Source organism: Mesoplodon bidens (genome assembly GCF_964165515.1).
Source record: "Mesoplodon bidens genome assembly, chromosome: 12".
Lineage (NCBI taxonomy): Eukaryota > Metazoa > Chordata > Mammalia > Artiodactyla > Ziphiidae > Mesoplodon > Mesoplodon bidens.
This window is the reverse complement of record NC_138168.1, coordinates 2225630-2240442: the sequence shown is the minus strand read 5'-3', so window position 1 is coordinate 2240442 and position 14813 is coordinate 2225630. Positions and strand designations below refer to the sequence as shown.

The following is a 14813-nucleotide window of genomic DNA, read 5'->3' as shown; positions in this document are numbered from 1 at the left end:
CATCTTAAATATTGGTTAATGCAAATTTCAATCTCTAAGGCACTTCTACAACACACCTGAAAAATGATCGTCATCTTGTACTTGAATGTCCTCACTGAGAAAGAAATTGCCAACTCAAAATAAGTTTATTTCATTTTTAGGAAGCTCTAATTGTTAGAAAACTCACTCTTAAAATGAGTTAAAATCTCTATTCCTCAACTTGTATGCATTTTCTTGGTTTTTAAATTAGGGGCAACTTGATCTTTTTTTGATTTTACAGCTCTAACATAGCTAAAGCTGGCTTTCAGGTCCTTTGCCCCCTTACCTACTCTTCATAATTTTTTTTATTAAAAGAAATATATTGTGGTATAATCTAAAAATATACTGACTTGAATGTACACTTTAATGAATTTTGACAAATGTAAATATTTTGTAACTTCTGTTTCCATCAAGGTAGACAATTTTCCTATTACCCCCTTTGCAGTTTTCCCTTTCCTCTTTGCAGTCACTCTCTACTCCATATATGATACAGGCAACTGCTGATATGTTTTCTGTCGCCAGAGATTCATTTTTCCTTTTCTAGAAAGTCATATAAACTGAAACATAAAGTACATACTCTTGTGTATCTCGCTTTTTTCTCACCATAATGTTTCTGACATTCATCCTTGTTGCATTCCTCATAATTCTATCCTTCTGCTGTATGATATGACATTGTATGGATATACCACAACTGGTTCACCCATATAAATCTTGTTGGAGATTTTCTGATGATGGCCATTCTGACCGGTGTGAGGTGATACCTCAATGTAGTTTTGATTTGCATTTCTCTAATGATTGGTGATGTTGAGCATCCTTTCATGTGTTTGTTGGCAATCTGTTTCTCTTCTTTGGAGAAATGTCTATTAAGGTCTTCTGCCCATTTTTGGATTGGGTTGTTTGTTTCTTTGATATTGAGCTGCATGAGCTGCTTCTAAATTTGGGAGATGAATCCTTTGTCAGTTGCTTCATTTGCAAAGATTTTCTCCCATTCTGAGGGTTGTCTTTTGGTCTTGTTTATGGTTTCCTTTGCTGTGCAAAAGCTTTGAAGTTTCATTAGGTCCCATTTGTTTATTTTTGGTTTTATTTCCATTTCTCTAGGAAGTGGGTCAAAAAGGATCTTGCTGTGATTTATGTCATAGAGTGTTCTGCCTATGTTTTCCTCTAGGAGTTTGATAGTGTCTGGCTTTACATTTAGGTCTTTAATCCATTTTGAGTTTATTTTTGTGTATGGTGTTAGGGAGTGTTCTAATTTCATACTTTTACATGTCCCTGTCCAGTTTTCCCTGCACCACTTATTGAAGAGGCTGTCTTTTCTCCACTGTATATTCTTGCCTCCTTTATCAAAGATAAGTTGACCATATGTGCGTGGGTTTATCTCTGGGCTTTCTCTCCTGTTCCATTGATCTATATTTCTGTTTCTGTGCCAGTACCATACAATAAATGCTGGAGAGGGTGTGGAGAAAAGGGAACCCTATTGCACTGTTGGTGGGAATGTAAATTGATACAGCCACTGTGGAGAACAGTATGGAGGTTCCTTGAAAAACTACAAATAGAACTACCATATGACCCAGCAATCCCACTACTGGGCCTATAGCCTGAGAAAACCATAATTCAAAAGGAGTCATGTACCAAAATGTTCATTGCAGCTCTATTTACAATAGCCAGGACATGGAAGCAACCTAAGTGTCCATCATCGGATGAATGGATAAAGATGTGGCACATATATACAATGGAATATTACTCAGCCATAAAAAGAAACGAAACTGATGTGGATCGACTAAGAGTCTGTCATACAGAATGAAGTAAGTCTGAAAGAGAAAGACAAATACCGTATGCTAACACATATATATGGAATCTAAGAAAAAAAATGTCATGAAGAACCCAGGGGTAAGATGGGAATAAAGACACAGACCTACTAGAGAATGGACTAGAGGATATTGGGAGGGGGAAGGGTTAGCTGTGACAAAGTGAGAGAGTGGCATGGACATATATACACTAGCAAACGTAAAATAGATAGCTAGTGGGAAGCAGCCGCATAGCACAGGGAAATCAGCTCCGTGCTTTGTGACCACCTAGAGGGGTGGGATAGGGAGGATGGGAGGGAGGGAGACGCAAGAAGGAAGAGATACGGGAACATATGTATATGTATATCTGATTCACTTTGTTATAAAGCAGAAACTAACACACCACTGTAAAGCAATTATACTCCAATAAAGACGTTAAAAAAAATCTTGTTGGATATTTTGTTCATATCCAGTTTTACCTATTATGAATAATGGTGTTACACAGTTTTTGAACAAATTTGTGTGACATGAGACTTCATATCTCTTGGATAAGTATGAACTGTTAGGTAATTGCTTAGTCATATGTAAATGTATATTTAACTTTAAAGCTTTCTTGCTACAAGCCCATTAACAATGTATTCATGTTTCTCTAGGTCCACACCAAAAGTTGATATTAACAGTTTTCTAAATTTTAGACATTATAGTGGTATGTAGTGGTATCTCATTATAATTGTAATATGTACGTCTTTGATGGAGCAATCTCTAAATATATACAAATTATATATACTTAATATATATGTTATATACAATATATGTCAATATTTTAATTAATTTTTTATTGGAGTATAGTTGATTTACAATGTGTTAATTTCTTCTGTACAGCAAAGTGAGTCTGTTATACATATACATACATCCACTCTTTTTTACATTCTATTCCCATATAGGTCATTACAGAGTACTGAATAGAGTTCCCTGTGCTATACAGTAGGTTCTTATTAGTTATCTATTTTATATATAATAGTGTGTATTTATATAAAAAATATAATTAGGCACTTAAAAATAAAAGGAAGATATGCAAATAGCCAATAGGCATATATTCATAGATACATGTACTTTACATTTATATATATAACATATCCATAGATATATTTTTTCCATTTTCTCCCATTGGATTGTCTTTTTATTTTTGAAGTGTAAAAGTTCTTTAATCTGTATATAAGTTCTTTGCCAGATATCAATATTGCAAACCTTTTCCAAGTTTGATCTTTTCTGTTGATTTTCTTCATTTTGATTTTTATACAATAGAAATTTTTTAAAATTTTGATACATACTAAATTGTCAATATTTTATTTTATATTTCATAATTTTTGTATTATCTAAAAATTGTTTTCTTGTCTTTAGACCATGTGTTTCCCTTTGTTTTCTTCTAGATGTGTTATAATTTGGGTATTATGCTTAGATCTATGAGTTAATTAGAGTTATTTTTATGATTATTTCATATAAAGGTCATGGTTACTTTTGTCTGTATAGATATCCAATTGTTCTGTTATTCCTCAAAAGCAGTGCTATCCAACAGAAATATAATATGAGAAACATATAATTTTTTATCTCATAGTAGCCACATTGAAACTGTAAGAATAAAGACATAAAAATAATGTTACCATATAATTTATATTACCTCATATATACAAAATAGTATTATTTCAATACATAATCAATATAAAAATATTAGTGAAATGAAGAATAAAGTTCAATGAAAAACAAACTACAGTGGTTATAAAAGGTATACCACAAAGTAAAAGTGTAAATTGTCTGTTAAATCTGAGAGTGAGCAACTAAGAGAGAAGCAAAAAGGCAAAGTTATGTATGAGATGTGGGATCTAAACCACTGGAGGATAACAATGATTTTAGAAAAAGAAAAAGAAAATAGTATAAAATACAGTGATAAACTTTATGAATAGGAGCATATCGACCAGAACAAGGGAGGTGGCAACCTACACAGGATTACACAGCACGTAGAATGATGTCTTTGCTGTCGGGCTTGATACGTTGCAAAGATGTGTGCAAATTCTGCTTCCCTTCTCTTAGGGATCACAGTCCTTAGATGCCTGTTGTAAATTTCTACAAACATATGATTAATGTATTTTGCAGTTTTCTAGTTGCTAAAGAAGGGCAGAAGTCTCTTATCCTTAATGGACAGGATCGGATTGTGGCATCCAAGGTTGGGAGTTTCTTTCTGGTACTTGAAAAATGCCATTTTATATTATTTTGGCTTACAAATCTTCTGACAGGTCTGCATGACTCATACCTGTATTTTCACATATATAACGTGTCATTTTTTCTCTGGTTGCTCCTAAGATATACTCTTTATGGCTGTTTTCAACAATTTAATTATGATGGTAGTGGTGTTTCATGAGATTCATTGGCATTTATCTATTGTTAAATAGTTTTCATCAAATTTGACCTTTTTTCTCACCATAGAAGATCTACAGGTGACAAGTTAGCATATGAAAAGATATTCAACATTATATGTCATTAAGGAACTGCAACTTAAAATAACAATGAGATACCACTGCACATCTATCAGAATGACCAGAATCTAGAACACTTACAACACCAGATGCTGATGAGAATGTGAAGCAACAGGAACTCTTTTTTTTTTTACTGAAGTATAATTGATGTACAATATAGTGATTCACGATTTTTAAAGGTTATACTCCATTTATAGTTATAAAATATTGTCTCTATTCCCTGTGCAGTACAATATATCACTGTAGCTTATTTTATACATAATACTTTGTATCTCTTAATCCCCTATTATACTGCCTCCACTTTTCCCTCTCCCCACTGACAATCACTAGTTTATTCTCTATATCTGTGAGTCTGCTTCTTTTTGTTATATTCTCTAATGTGTTGTATTTTTTAGATTCCACATATAAGGGAATTCTTATTCCTTGCTAGTGGCAATACAGAAAGGTACAGTCACTTTGGAAGACAGTTTGACATTTTCTTACAAAACTAAACATGCTATTTCCAAATGATCCAGCAATCATGTCTTTGGTGTTTACCCAAATGAATTGAGAACATATGTCCACACAAAAACCTGCACACTGTTTACAACAGCTTTTTTGATAATTAGCAAAACTTGGAACCAATCAAGATGCCCTTTGGTAGGTGAGTGGGTAAATAAAGTGTGGTACATCCAGACTATGGAATATTATTCAATGCTAATAAGAAATGAACTATCAAGCCATGAAGACCCATGGATGAACTTTAAGTGCATCTTACTAAGAGAAAGAAACCAATCTAAAAGGCTACCAACTGTATGATTCCAACTAAATGACATTCTGGAAAAAGCAGAACTGTGGAGATAGTAAAAAGATTAGTGGTTGCCAAGGAGGAGAAAGAAATAGATGAGCAGGCAGAGCACAGAGGATTTGAGGACAGTAAAACTGCTCTGTAAGACACTACAATGGAGGACACATATCATTATACATTTGTCAAAATCCATAGAATGTACAACAGCAAGCATGAATGGAAACTATGAACTTTGGGGGATGATGGTATCAGTGTAGGTTCATGGATTGTAACAAATGTACCATCTAGTCTGGGATATTAATAGTGGAGGAGGTTGTGGAAACTGGGAGTATATGGGAACTCTCATTCTTTTCACTCAATTTTGCCATGAATATAAAACTCCTCTAAAAAAAAAAGTTCATTATTTTAAAAGTTTGACTTTTATTTTTCAAATACCTGCATGATTTACCTCTTGATATTATCCCATAAGTAAGTGAGTCTCAGTTTACTGTTAGACTTTGTTTTCTCTTTATTTCAAAGATTTGGTATAAAAAAGAAATGTAAAAATGTAAAAAATTTTATTAATAATTTTTAGGAATCAGTAATTACAATGATTCTTCCAGTAGAGCAGCTTATACACCTTCGTATAGTTGCATTTAAATAGTAACTGTAAAGAAGGAAAATATTTTGTGTATGCTTCTTACTCAGTCTTGCTCATTATGAAAACCAGAATCTTGACTAGAATTGTAAGTTGGAAATCCTTATTTTTTTTTCTTTTTTTAAAAAATTAGTTTCTGCTTTATAACAAAGTGAATCAGTCAGAAATCTTTATATTTGAAAGGAATTTTTAAAACACAGGACTTGATGGAAAATATAAAAATATCCATGAAGAATAACTTAATATAAAAAGTAACACTATAGGGCTTCCCTGGTGGCGCAGTGGTTGAGAGTCCGCCTGCCAATGCAGGGGACATGGGTTCGTGCCCTGGTCCGGGAAGATCCCACATGCTGCGGAGCAGCTGGGCCCATGAGCCATGGCCGCTGAGCCTGAGCATCTGGAGCCTGTGCTCCGCAACGGGAGAGGCCACAACAGTGAGAGGCCCGCATAATGCAAAAAAAATAATAATAATAAAGTAACACTATATTCTATATTATCATAACAGCTTTTTCTGTGTGACAGGTATATACAATATATGTAGCATTTGATAATAATTACTAATAATTCATGTAGAAGAACTAGAGCTGCATCCTTGCCATATTCATCATCTCTCTAATAGTCAACTATTTTTTTTGCAGTACACGGGCCTCTCACTGCTGTGGCCTCTCCCGTTGCGGAGCACCGGCTCCGGACGCGCAGTCTGAGCGGCCATGGCTCACGGGCCTAGCCACTCTGCAGCATGTGGGATCTTCCCGGACCAGGGCACGAACTCGTGTCCCCTGCATCGGCAGGTGGACTCTCAACCACTGCGCCACCAGGGAAGCCCTCTAATAGTCAACTCTTGAATTTTCTCTTCTTTATTCCCTTCCCAGATCCTTTGTTAGGTCTATTGTTTGTTTCAATGGAAAAGCGAGATGTGTCTACTTTATATGTTAAAAAAAAGTTAACATCATAAATGAGAGTTCCTATAAACTGATTTCTAGAGTGTTGGTATTTTCTTCAATAACTTCAAAGTGTCTACTAATATCTCCCCATTTACCTAGTTTTTGTTTGTTTGTTTTTTGCGGTACGCGGGCCTCTCATTGTTGTGGCCTCTCCCCTTGCGGAGCACAGGCTCCGGACGCACAGGCTCAGCGGCCATGGCTCACGGGCGCAGCCGCTCCGCTGCATGTGGGATCTTCTTGTACCCGAGCACGAACCCGCGTCCCCTGCACCGGCAGGCGGACTCTCAACCACTGCGCCACCAGGGAAGCCCCCTAGGTTCTTTTATTAACTTAACCTTTTTCTACCTCTCATTGAAATCTTGCTAACCACTGTTTATTAATATTCTTTCCATGTGCTTTTATTTTCACTATGATCATCCCTGAGTACTTTTGGGAAAATAGAATTTTGATGGCCCACAGAATTTTTTCAGAAAAAGCAACTTTTAGATTCTTTGCAAGCTGTAAATGGAAATATGAATACCACTCTTCTTATATGAGAGCTTTAACATTTAAATCATTGTGTGCAATATTTGTGGAGACTGTAACAGTGTAAAGTTATTCTTCCTCCAAATGCTGCCTGATGGATTCTTGAAAAAGCATTGCTGTTAATAAATAACTTCTTATCTTGATAAAACTTCAACATTTCTGTTCCCAAATGTGGGAATAATATATAGAAATACTTAAGTGACATCAAGATAAAATGCCATATATATATATGTATATATATATGTGTGTGTGTATATATATATATATATATATATATATCATTACTGATGTAGAATCTTTGTTTAAAGACAATAACTTCAATAGCAGAGGGAACTTTACCATTGCAGGCTTCAGGTAACCTCTATATTTCTCAGATTTCATGCTAAATCATAAAATGTGCCATATTGTGTCTGAAGCTATTTTTTCAATAGTCTATTTTCTTAAATGAACTAGCAAAGCAGTAAATACTGAGGAACATTTTTGCTCCCAAATCCTAAAGCCATTCTGATTATGCCTGGATGATCAAGGGGACATCACTGGAACTACCAGAGGACTGGCTGAAATACCAGTGTTCTGGCCGGCTTATAAATTAGAAATTATACAGAATCCAATTTTATTGTTTTGTTAAGTAGTTCCTATGAGGCTTTTGGGATGTCAGTGTAAAGTCCTTTGATGTGTAATCTTTATCCATTAGATAGGGAACAATGCCAATCCCCGTCATAAATACTTTCACAATCTGACACTGAAAATCCACTGTAGGGCATAGGACCTGCAAATAGGATATGAATCACACACATCCATCCACTCATTCAGACAATCCACAAATATTCATTTTTAAGTCTACTATATGCCAATAATGTACCGGGCTCGAAGATGCTAAACCATGCTAAATGCTGAAACAGACATACTCAGTTCTGGCCCTCCTGGAACTTATGACCTACAGAAGTGCCTTCATTGTAAATGGTCAGGTCTCAGCCAATGCTATTATCATCAGCAGGTGACCAGATGATAGAGCTTGCTTTCTAAACAAGCTCCACACTCTTTGCTTTCAACATTTTTGCTTTCCTTCAAGGCACACAATCCAGTGGTCAGTTTCTCCCAGTTAGTGAGGTTTGGGGAAAATGTACCCAGTGAACCATTCCTTGCGGCCTCACTCTTTGCTCACACTCCCCTCTGCTCTTGAGCTAAAGAGACCCGGATTCAAGTCACTTGCTCTAACCTTATTATTTTAAAATAGGGCTGCTCCTGCTTTGAGGATTTCCACTGGACCAACACAGTAGCAAAGCAGCACTGAATCAGAAGCAGGTAAATTTCAAAATGACAGCTCTAAAAATATCCACTCTCCTTTTGTTCTCCTCCTATCCCTTTGCTCTGAACACCTCTGCCCTGAGGCTTTGCCTTTACCCTCCTCTGATTACTGCTCCAAAAGGGTTTCCAAGAGCAGGGAGTATTTATGGTTTCATTTGCTCCCAAGTCCTTCTTGGAAAAGGATGCTTGCTTCCTGATTCTTACCAATTCCACATTCACATCGTTAACACAAAAATCATCATTTAAAAGAAAAATTTCCTCACCTTCATATATCTTCTGGGCCAACACTGAAAGAATATTTTCAAAGAAACAATATCCTCCTTTGCTTTTCTGAGTTTCACGTTCTTACCTCCAGTCTCATTTTCAGCCCTTATTACGGGATGCATCACAAAAATAGAAGAAAGTTCTTTGTGCTTTCCCTGTACCAGCCAATTACTCTAATTTCTTCTATCTCTAACGAACAGAATGCAAAATCAACACAAAGCCTGATTATGCGACCTCTTCCAAGGGAAAGATCTGAGACTTGTCTATTTACTAATGAAGCTCAGTGTGTATTAAGGGTTGACTGAAGCAATCATCAGGAATTTTCATCCCTTAAATTAGTGTTTTCCACCAGATGCACATCTTTCATTTCGGATAATATAACTTTTAAGCTCAGGATACAACTGGACAAAAGAAAAGAAAAAAAAGGTAACCAACACAACATCTGCAGTAATAACACACTAACAGCTATCATCCTTCCCTGAGGAATTCAGCCTACTTTATGGACACAATTTAGTACAAACTCATAAGAAAGCTAACAAAACCCAAAACCACGTCACAATAGCGTAGAGAGGTAAAGGTCAAAACTTATTACTGCCAGGCCCAGCAGACCATGGCACCTACCGGAAAGAGCACAGGACAGGAAAACCTGGAAGCCTGTATTCCAGTTTCGGTTACTCCTGTAAGCATTAATAGGATCTGAGTGAACTCAGCCTGCCCTGCTTTTTCCTTTTACAAAAGCCTACATCACCCTCTCAGTAGAGTGAAATGCCACATCTGAAAAGTTGCAGATCTCTTTAGGAAAGAAACAAAACTCACGCTTTCCAACCAAAATGGAATAATTCAGTCAATGGAGACTTAATAAAAATCTGCCATAAAGCAACTGTTTACTTGAAATCTATCTTTTGTGGTATAATTTATTGGGGTAAGGAGTGTAAGGAAATCATAATTAGAGTTACCAATTATTCCAGAAATCAAGGTCATTGAGTTCAGATTCCAACTTTGACCTTGACCCAGGCTTACAGAGATGTAACATGTCCCAATACCTCATATCCACCTTACATGGGAGAAACAAGGTATGCAGACAGATCCCCTTATGTAGTGGTTTTAATACAGGGTCTCAGATTCGTTGCCATTCTTCGCATCCAGATGGGGCCATTTTCCCTTGAATTTAGGCAGGCTTTCCATGGCTTCAAACAATAGAGCAGGGGTCAGTAAATTATGGCTGGCGGGCCAACTCTAGCCCTCTACCCGCTTTTACAAATGAAGCCTTATTGGAACACAGCCATGTTCCTCAGTATATGTATTGTTTCTGTCTGTTTTCACATCACAGCAGCGGAGCTAAGTAGTTGCAAAAGAGACAGTATGGCTTGTAAAGCCTAAAATATTGAGGGTCTGACACTTTATGGAAAAAGGTCCCCAATGGCTGCAATACTATATAATGAAAGTGATGCTTTGTAGCATCTAGGACTAGATCATAAAAGGTCATGCAGCTTTTGCATGATTCTCGTGGAATGCTTTGACTCTGGACACTCATTCTTGGGATATCTATCTTGAATCCTAACTACCACGTTATGAGAAGTCCAAGCCACATGGGCAGCCATCTATAGGCACTCCAGGCAACAGTCCTTGTTGGGCCCAGTCTTCAAGTCATCCCATCTCAAGAGCCAGACATGGGAATTAAAATTATCTAGATGATTCCAGCCCCAGCCATTTGAATCCTCATGAGCTGAGGTTTCAGATATCAGTCATGGAGTAGAGACAAGCCATCTCCTCTGTGTACTCTTTGAACTGCTGACCCACAGAATCTGAGCACATGTTAAAATGTTTGTTTGTTTCACCACTAAGTTTGGACTTCTTTATTATGTAGCAATAGACAACTGGAGCACTGTGTACACAGGAGATCTACATTTCACAGAGCACATACTTTTAGATGTGAATATTGACTGCTCAATTTCTAAGAAGAACGTACACACACAGAGGTACAAAATGTTTATGTATATGTAAATATTAGACCTATATAAACTAATCTATATTATCCATAAAATGAGGGGCCCTTGATAATGGCTAACATTTCTTTTCGGTATTTATTGTGTTCCAAGAACTGATAAATTCTTGCATTGTATGAATTTTCTCTTTTAACCCTTATAACAACTCGCTGAGAGAAGTAATGTTATCTCTATTTTATAGATGAGAAAACTGAGGCAAAAACAGATAACATGTTCAAGAGAACTCAACAAGTAAATTTTAGAGTCAAGATTTGAACCCGAGTTCTCAAGTTTTAGATCGCTTACTCATGGTCACCAAGCTATATACTGAGGAAGGGGATGAATGCTGAAGCCATCACCTCATGCTCAAGTAGTTAGACAGAAACTTAGCAGGTATGGTTGAAAGAAGACAGGACTTGGAGTCGTAAGTCCAGAGCCTGAGTGATGAAATGAATTCTCCTCTCATCTAGATACAGGTTTGTTTGTAGAAAATAGGGGCTTCCCTGGTGGCGCAGTGGTTGAGAGTCCGCCTGCCGATGCAGGGGACGTGGGTTCGTGCCCCGGCCTGGGAAGATCCCGCATGCCGTGGAGTGGCTGGGCCCGTGAACCATAGCCGCAGAGCCTGTGCTCCGCAAAGGGAGAGGCCACGACAGTGGGAGGCCCGCGTACCGCAAAAAAAAAAAAAAAAAAAAAAAGAAAATGAAGACGATCACTGCATATTTTGATTATTAATTTCTGTACTTAATGATGACCAAAGAGTGGAAGTTTACCAGGGAGCTATTTTGCAATGACATAAATTATTGATTCAAAATCAAACTTTTATTATAAATTATTGAGTCAAAATCAAACCTTTATTAAGTCTCCCTTGCATCAGAAATCTTTCCCACTGTTCATTTCTTTTTAAACCCTTTCCTGTCTACTCTTGGCCAAAGCTTGAAGGCTACCTTAACATTTGGAAATAAAATAATGAAATAGTCGTAACACAGCAATTCCAATGCCTATTGAAACAGAAGCTCTAAATAATTTTTCAGATAATTTAGGAAATTAAAAATATTTACATCATAGATGCAAAGACAGAAGTTATTTGTGTAATAAAATAAATGGTGAGACAAAAGGTTTCTGGTCAAGTAGATTTGTTTAAATATGAACACTAATCTGAGTTCTACCCCTGTGCTAAAACCCAGTGACAGGTTGCATACAGCTTCTAAAAGGATACTTCAGTGCATTGGGTCAAATTCATGCCCTAAAATGTGGTATTATTAATAGTACTAGAAGACAGAGTGTGACTGTCTTCTGTGGGACATAGATGAAGACCCCAAGATAGACAATATCAAGGACAAGTTATGTAGAATAAGGTATTATCTCAGTCCTTGGAACATGTCATCCAGGATAGAATAAGAAGTAGATTTATTATCAAGTACATGAAGACAGAGACAGTAAGCAATGAGTGGTAGTTGGTTAAAATAGACAGGTTTTAGAAGTAGAGGCACGGATGTAGAAAACAAACTTAGGGTTACCAGGGGATTGTGGAGGGGAGGCTAAACTGGAAGATTGGGACTGAAATATACACACTACTCTACATAAAATGGATAACTAATAAGAACCTGCTCTTCTTATTAGCACAGGAAACTTCACTCAATATTCTGTAATGGGCTATTTGGAAACGACTCTAAAAAAAAATAAAAGTGGGGCTTCCCTGGTGACGCAGTGGTTGAGAGTCTGCCTGCCGAGGCAGGGGACACGGGTTTGTGCCACAGTCCGGGAAGATTCCACATGCCTCAGAGCGGCTGGGCCCGTGAGCCAAGGCCGCTGAGCCTGCGCGTCCGAAGAGTGTGCTCCACAACGGGAGAGGCCACAACAGTGAGAGGCCCAGATGCTGCAAAAAAAAAAAAGAAAAAGTGGGTATATGTATATGTATAACTGATTCACTTTGCTGTACACCTGAAACTAACAACTCTGTAAATCAACTATACTCCAATAAAATTTTTTCTAAAAAATAGGTTTTAAGAACCATAGTCAGGGAGCAGTGTGGATTGGAAAGACCTGGCAAGAAATATTTCTGCATCCTCAGACAGTGCTCCCCAAGCTGGCTATTGCAAGGGTGAGCACTTGAGAGATCTTTGACCTAAGGAGGACATGAGATTAACAATCGATCACAATGTGCATGAATTATTCTCCTCAGTGCTATAAGAAAACAGATGGCATCCTAGAGCAAGGGTCAGCAGATCTTTTCTGTAAAGGGTCAGATAGGAAATATTTTGGATTTTGTGTACCATACATCTCCGTTGCAACTGCCCATCTGCTGCTGTAGCACAGAAACCGCCATGCACAATACGTTAATGAATGGGTGCGGCTGTGTTCAAGCAAAACATTATGTACAAAACCAGGAGTCAAGCGAGATCTGATCAGTGGGCCAGAGTTTGCGGACCCCAGTTCTGGGTCAGTGTTCACAGCTGAATGAGTCATGAGGCCTTAAGTTCCAGTTCTCATTGTACTACTTTCTACCTGGGTGAACTTGGGTCCATCCTTTTATTTATATGGGCCACTATATTAGTCAAGCTTCTCCAGAAAAACAGAACCAACAGCAGGTGTATACAATGTGCCCATATATATTGATAGATGTAGATCTAGATATTGATATTGATACTTATATCTATATCCATATCTATATAAAGATAAAGAAAGAGAGAGAGATTTTAAACAACTGGTTCACACAATAATAGAGGCTTGGTAAATTCAAAATCTGCAGGTTAGGCTGTCTAGAGACTCTAGGAAGAGTTGCAGTTCAATTTCTGTAAGTCTTCTGGCAGAATTCCTTTTTGCAACAGGGAAGTCAGTCTTTGTTTTATTAAGAGCTTTAACTGATTGGATGAGGCCCACCCATATTATGGAGGATAATCTGCTTTACTCAAAGTCCACCACCAATTTAAATATGAATTTCATCCAAAAACTCCATCACAGGGACTACCCTGGTGGAACAGTGGTTAAGGATCCACCTGCCAAAGCAGGGGACACGGGTTTGAGCCCTGGTCTGGGAAGATCCCACATGCCGTGGAGCAAATAAGCCCATGCACCACAGCTACTGAGCCCATGCACCTAGAGCCTATGCTCTGCAACAAGAGAAGGCATTGCAATGAGAAGCCCGTGCAACACAACGAAGAGTGGCCCTCGCTTGCTACAAATACAGAAAGCCCACGTGCAGCAACGAAGACCCAACACAGCCAAAAATATAAATAAATAAATAAATAAATAAATAATAAAAAATTAAAAAACACAAAAACGTCATCACAGAAATATCCAGAATAATATTTGACCAAATAACTGGGCATGGTGGTCCAGACAAATTGACATGGAAAATTTACCACCTAAGCCATAGTTTTGTCATCTTTTACCGAGAAATTTGACTTATCTGAACTATTTTCATACCTAGAAGATACTTTCTACAGTATCTGTAGAAAGATGATTTGGCTCCAAAAACCATAAGCTAGAGCATTTCATTCCAGGTCCCTCCTCAAATATCCATGATAGGTAGAAATTTGACATCAGTAGTTCTTGAAATCTCCCCAGGTGATTATAATGTGCAACCAGGGCTGAGAATCTGGAGATGTAGAGGGAATTTAAATTGAACTTTAGTTAAACAGTAAAACAAGCTCTGACTCTACTGGCTGGAGCTAGACAAGGGATATGCATTTAGTGGGATGAGAAGATAAAAAACACTAGGGTGTAAATCAAATGCTTTACACCTGTGCTTAGCTAATTGTTACTCAGGTAATTCAGACAATCTTACAGCACCTGAACCCTCAAATTCCTTAGTTCTGTTTAAAAAAATGTAACTCTTCAAGTAACTGAACTCTGAGAATCATGTAAATCATAAAGAAAAAGAAGAAATCTTATTTTCTGAGTTAGTTGATTTCATATATACTGTTTCACTTTCATGATATTAACTAGTTATCTTTCTTTCCATTTTATGTTTGAGGAAAGTAAGGCTTTAAAAATCTCAGTCATTTTCTCAAGGTCACTTGTTAAGTGT

At 37.3% G+C, this 14813-nt stretch overlaps 1 long non-coding RNA gene across 2 annotated transcripts in view; it reads left to right on the top strand.

Moving 5' to 3' along the window:
* The window catches only part of LOC308626162, a 65712-nt gene that overhangs the window by 41728 nt on the left and 9171 nt on the right, over nt 1-14813 (top strand). Inside the window, exons 2-3 of one of the 2 annotated variants that reach the window (XR_014017209.1) lie at nt 8464-8531; nt 10986-11176. This is a non-coding gene — a long non-coding RNA (uncharacterized lncRNA). The remainder of the gene's footprint in view (nt 1-8463; nt 8532-10985; nt 11177-14813) is intronic. The other variant, XR_014017208.1, reaches the window with a different exon arrangement.